The sequence below is a fragment of the Camelina sativa genome, chromosome 12, assembly GCF_000633955.1.
Source record: "Camelina sativa cultivar DH55 chromosome 12, Cs, whole genome shotgun sequence".
NCBI lineage: Eukaryota > Viridiplantae > Streptophyta > Magnoliopsida > Brassicales > Brassicaceae > Camelina > Camelina sativa.
Window position 1 is genome coordinate 19,861,645 of NC_025696.1, and position 6,596 is coordinate 19,868,240.

The window sequence follows — 6,596 nt, forward strand, 5'->3', positions numbered from 1 at the left end:
TAAATATATTCTCAGTTATATTTAATTTATAAATTTATATTTAATTCTCAGTTATAAATTATAAATTTATAATTTAAATATAAATTTTTTAATTTATCCGTTATATTTGATAGAAGAAGAACCCTAGGATTTTTATTTTTTCCCCAATTCAAATTCATTTAATTGGGACTTAGATACCTTATAGGTTTATAAATATAAATTTGTGTGCTATAACCGAGTATTGTTGTGGGATCAGTTGGTTAAGTCCTATACTGTTTGTATCTGAGGACGCGGGTTGAACCCGCGGGAGTGAGGATTTCTATAATTTTTTTCGATTTCGAGGGATGCTACCTTAGGTTTATATAAATAAGTTTGTATGATTCTTTTGAGAGTTGTGGGATAAACTGGTTAAGTCTTATGTCAAACACGGAAGAGGTCGTGGGTTCTAACCACCAGTGTGTGGATATTCCACAATTTTTTTTCGAAGAAAACAAAACGACGTCGTTTTGCATTTTCGATGGCAGTCAATACACACGTGGATTCTGAGTCAGCGTTTCTAACGGTTGACTTAAATCCGTTAACGTGGAATGTGAAATTGGCTCAATTTTGTGAGTATAGATAGGAAATTTGAAATGTCTTAGGGTACATGTATAAATTGGCACTCTTTATTTGTACAGATAGCAATTCGCACTTTCGGAGTGTGTACGGGTATGAAATGGCCCTTTTCCCATTTGTATGATGAGTGTGTAATGAGTTTGCAAGTGCATAAAGTAAAGTGACACAGAGAGATTTGTTAACGGGGTTCGGTTAACCTACATCCCCGGGACCTAGTCCAGAAACCATTCATTAGAAAAGTTCGCAACCTACAATTGCTATATGGCATCCACCACTCTTTTCTAGAATTACAATGAAAGAAGAACTACTACTCATTGTCTTTTCCGACAAGTATAGGTCTCAACAAAACCATCAAAAGATCTCTCTATCTTCTTGATGGGGCAACGTCACACACATGTGTGCCTCTCTCGATAAACCCTAGACGTGCAACCTCTCTTTGTCACGGCTGCCATCTATATATACTGGAGACAAAATCCCTAAGCTCCAAATATCCTCGCAATCTTCTTTTCTTTATTCGAAAGTGTCTTCATAACCACTCAAGGAAACTTCACGTCTCCAATTGAATCATGCCACATCATCTTTATTCCAAGCTTGGTTCATCCAGCGTTTAGTTCTCATCTTGCATAACACAACAGCTCCTTGTTGAACAACAGACTTCGTACACTCGTCTCTGTTGCATCAACATATTCCGGCTGTGTTACACACACCCATCTCTATTGCAACCTGCATCAACATATTCCGGCTGTGTTACGCACACCCATCTCTATTGCAACCTGCATCAACATACTTAGTCTATCAACCAGTAACAAATACTCCTTCAAGAGAGAGGTTTGAGTTTTTTTTTTTTATATTATTATACCTTGAAATGGTCATAAGCGTCGTTGAAAGAATCGACGAAACCATCATCGAACAAATCGAATTCGTCATCAGAGCTATCATCAGAGACATTAATTATTAATTTGTTTTTCATTTAATTAAATAATATTAAGTTTCTATTTTTTGAAAACAAGATTTCTCATCCTAAATAAATATCCAAAACAATCATAACCACTTTTTTTAACATTAAGTATTAAGTGTATAATTAATTTAATAAATATTAAGTTTCTAATTTTACAAAACAATATTTTCTCCATACACAAATTTCCTAAACAATAGGCCTAATCAATAAACAAATTGATTTTCGATCTTGGAGGAGGATCTGTGGCCGAGACTTTTGATCTCAACGTATTTAAAACTAATTTTTACTTTTACGCGTTTTCTATGATGAGCATTTACGGATTAAAAATCTTTGAACATGTTGCCTGATCCGCCTAGCATGACGGTTTAGACTATAGAACCAACACTAAAACTATTAGTTTATCTCATATATACTATAGATGTGTAATCATTGTTTTGAAAATTAACTTATAAATTATTTAGTATATGAACTACAAAATATTACACATACTATAGCACATTCTTAATATTCCAAAAAAAAAATCACATAAAAAATATACACTAACATACTATATAGGCATATACCTTTGTTTAATTCTAGAGAACAAAACAAGTCTAGAATTTTATATTCTATCTAATAACAAATTAAATATAATTAAGTTATAAACTTTATAAAACGTAAGAAGAAGAAAAAAATTTCTAAAAAAGATTCTAAATAAATTATACAAAAATTAATTAATTGAGAATTTGAAAACTAAATAAATTAAAAATTATTATTTAAAATACAATAATTTATCATTTACTTTCGCGGTGTACCGCAGGTGAAATCGTAGTCTTAAGGTAAAAGGAAAACAACCAAAAACATTCTGAAATGTTTTTTTTACGATATGTGCATTTGTACCTATATTATGCCAAAATGTAATTTTATATTTGAACCATTTATAAATTCAAATTTTAAGCATGAACCACTGTAAATTATGGGGAAAAAGATCAACACTGAATTTAACGGTATTAAATTTTAATCAACAGAAAGTCTGTTTTTTCGGGTTTAAATCTCGGGAGCTCTCTACTCTCCAACAAAAAATTCTCAAATGCTCTTCTTATTAAACTGAATTTTGTTATTAATAATTTTAAATCAAAAATTACGGAAAGACTTTCGCGTCCTTTACAAATCAAATATACTACCGACACAACCAGTCTAAATGGGTTAAAAAGATCCGAAAATACTCAAATCGGGTTAAGTCGATAAAAACTGGAAAAGTAAAGGTTTTTCTTTTTTTCTACATCGTTATTGTCGAAGAGAAAACCCCAAGAGAAACCGGCGATTTCAAAATCCTTCTTTTCAATAGAATCAAAATCCTTCTTTTTAATAGAAACCGGCGATTTCTTTGGGTATTTGGATCTTATTCTTCTCCTCTTACCTTTCTTTGTTGTGGTCGAGATTGCCGATTGTCTGTAGATTTCATGTGGATTGTTTTGTAGAATCAGAAATTAATGTAATCATTTTTGTTCATGTTTGTTTGTAGGTTTGGGGAAAGGGAGAATGGCTAAAAAAACAAAACTCAGTCCTAAGTGAAAATTCGAAATCTATAGAACCAGATATCGCTAATGAAGATGGAGAAGAATCGCATCCAGAAGTTGATACTGAAGGAGCTTCCATCACTGGAGGAGATTCAACGGTATATAACTGAACCCACATGTGAATTACTTAGTAAAGGATTCGGTATAACTCGGATGATTTTGATGTTGTAAATTTCTAAAAGTAAAAGGTACAATTGAGTAGGATTTGGTATAACTAGGATGATTTTGGACCCCTTTAGACATTTTAGTAAGTAAAAGGTACAACCCACTAGGATTTGTTATAACTAGGATAATTTTGTACATTAGAAATTTGTGAAAGTAAAAGGTACAACTGAGTATAACTCGGTATAACTTGTTTTTGAATGCAGGATTCTGATGAGGAAACAGAAGCTTCACAACCACTTGGCATGTTCTTCGAACCTAGTGAATATATGAAACCGTTCAAGATATCAGCTAAGTGCTACATTGATAGAGCAGTGAAACTGTTGCAGAGCCATCCTTCAGATGATGAGGTGTAATGGTTTACGGAGCATCCTCAGTTCAAACATTTCTTCCATATGCCTAGGTATGCAAACCATAAGATGCAGGCTCTGTGGATGCTTTTTCTTCGCACATCATGCTTAGATAAGAAAAAGGAGTGTTGGTTTATTGTGAACGGGGTTCCAGTCCGGTACTCTCTCACTGAAATGGCACTCATGTCTTGATTGTATTGTCACGAATATCCAGCCTACTATGAAATTTTGGGTAGCAATGTGTTTGTTGGAGAGCATTTTGGTCCAGGGGTAACGATACAGTTTCACGAGCTGGAGCCATAGCTACTGTCAATGAAGAAATCTTCTGATGACCGTCTAAAAATGGCAGTCCTCTATTTTTTATGTAGTGTCATAGTAGGAAAGGAAAAAACGGGAGAGGATGCACCATCTGTAGAGAGTTTCTTTTACCGAGCCGTAGGTGACCTAGAATTGTGTAAATCATTCCCGTGGGGGAGATTTGCATTTGATGCTAATATGAAAGACCTTTTTCATATTATGCACTCATGTAGAGGAGTTGTGGGTCCACAAAAGGTGTTTCCTAGTTTTGTTATTCCTTTGTTATTTTTTTTTTTTATTGTAGATCAATTTATAACTAATTTCTAACTAATATTTGATTGATTTCTGTTGTGAATAGCTTCTAGGGTATGAAGTTATTCAAGCTCTGAAGAACAATTTTCAAGAAATTGTTCGAGAAGCAAATCCTGAGTGTCCTCGGATGTGTAAGTGGAAGTTCAAACCAAGTCATCTTAAAGGTTTTCCAATGTCAGATTTGTATGATACTCTTAGTACAACTACAGTAAGCTATTTGTAAATATAAATTACATTACGTATTAAGTATTGATGCATTATAGTTGTATTTAAAAATGATTCTTTACTTTTACAGGAGATTCAGAGTATCATGTATCCATCTCCCGATGAGAAAGTTCTTATGAAGAAAATCATGGATCACGATTGTGGATGGAATGATGTGGATGATGCAATTGCAGACGGTTGGACAAAGTGTCTAATTAAGGAAAAGAAGATAATATGTTTTGAAAATATGCATAAAGCAGATGTTGCTAGCCGAGAAGTTGAGGCTAATCCAGATGCAGATAATTTGGCTCAGGAAAATATTGGTCAAACAAAGCAAGGTCGGAAGAAGGTTGCTCGAACCAAGGTGGCTCTGAAGAAGGTGAATAATTGATTGGATGAGGTAGAGAACCGATTAATGAAGTGTTGAATAGTGGATTCGAGAAGATGAATGCGAAGTTTGATTCTCTAGATACAAGATTGAAAAATGTGGAGGACATTGTGAAACAGTTGAAAGAGGTTGCTGAGAATGTAGCGGATTGTGGGGATGTGGGTGAGGATGAAGAGGTTGCCGAGGCTACTAAGAATGTAGCGGATTGTGGGAATGTGGGTGAGGATGAAGAAGTTTCTGAGGATGAAGGGGTTGCTGAGGATAAACGGGTTGCTGAGGATGAAGTGGTGGTACAACCATTGGATTGTGAGGTGAGTAAAGAGGTGGTGGGTGATAATGGAAAAGAGGTGGGTGAAGAGGGTGAGGCAAGTAACAAAATCAAGAACACTTACAAGAGAAAGACAAAGAAGAAAAAAGGAACAGAAGAGGTGGGTCAAGACGATGGAGAGATGGCTACAACAAAGGTGCAACATGTAAGCAAGAGAAGGAGGAGTCCCGTTATGACGAGAGGGCTTACCAAGAAAATGTGATGTATGTTTGTAAAACTGGGTAGAACTTGGGTTTTCATTTTGTATAACTATGTTTGTTTGAAAAATTTGGTACAACTAGTGTGTTGTTTTGTTGTAAAACTATGTCAGTTTGCAAAAGGTGGTACAACTTCGGTTTTTTTGGTATAACTATGTTAGTTTGAAAAACTGGGTACAACTGCTGTGTTTATTTTATTTTGGAAACTATGTTAGTTTGAAAAACTTGGTTCAACTGGTGTTTTATTTTGTATATAAACATCAGCTTGAAATAATTTGGTACAACTGGTTAATGAATACCTAGTTTTACATAGTTGGAAAGTAGTTTGAAAACATTATTATTTGAAGAAAATTCTTAGGACACATCATTAAACATTTTAAACATCATTGACTGAAGAAACTACTTAGTAAACATCATCCTTAGTTGACTAGGAAAATACATATATAGTTGTCTGTAATTGGACAATGACAAGGAAAATACATATAATTGTCTTTGATTGTCCGTAGTTGGACACTGTCAATAGCAACCCCACCATTTCCCAATCACGACTGTGATAATACAACCAGATAAAACTAGTACCACACCCATCGTTTTGTTAATTTTCTTCTTCTCCAGGCTCTCGTTCCTTTCCATCTTCAACAATCTAACTTCTTCTTCAAGAACACCCGCTTGAAAATCCAATTGTTCAATCTCGTTTATCATCGCCTCATCTACCCACTTAAACACATAGTCATCGTTCTCAAGCTACAGTTGAAAATTGTAAATATTATAAATATTACCAAGAAGTCCATAAAAAACCGAAACTATTACCTTCTTTGTTGCAGCATAGGCACACCGAAAGTAGCGTCGAAAAGGATTCCCATTCGTCCTAGATGTTTTTTCAACTACGTTCTAACCACACTAACACAACTTTGGAATTCCTGGAACTCTGACTCTTGCGTGGGTAGAGGTTCCAGTCGAAGATGCAAAGACATGACTCATCTTCTCTTGCGAATTGCTTCTCAAACCCCCAAATCTGAAATCTTCAGCCTCTTGATCTTTCCACTCTCTCTCTCTCTCTCTCTCTCTCTCTTCTTCTGTCTTCTAATGGATAAATGGAATTAATATGAGAGATTTGTGGGTTTCAAAGTTTTAATGGGTTAATTGGATAGGGTCCGGGTATTGGGGGAAAATCTAAAAATTTTGGGGGAAATCTGAAATTTTTGGGTAGGGTCTCAAAATTTTCAAAATATTTCAAAAAAAACAAG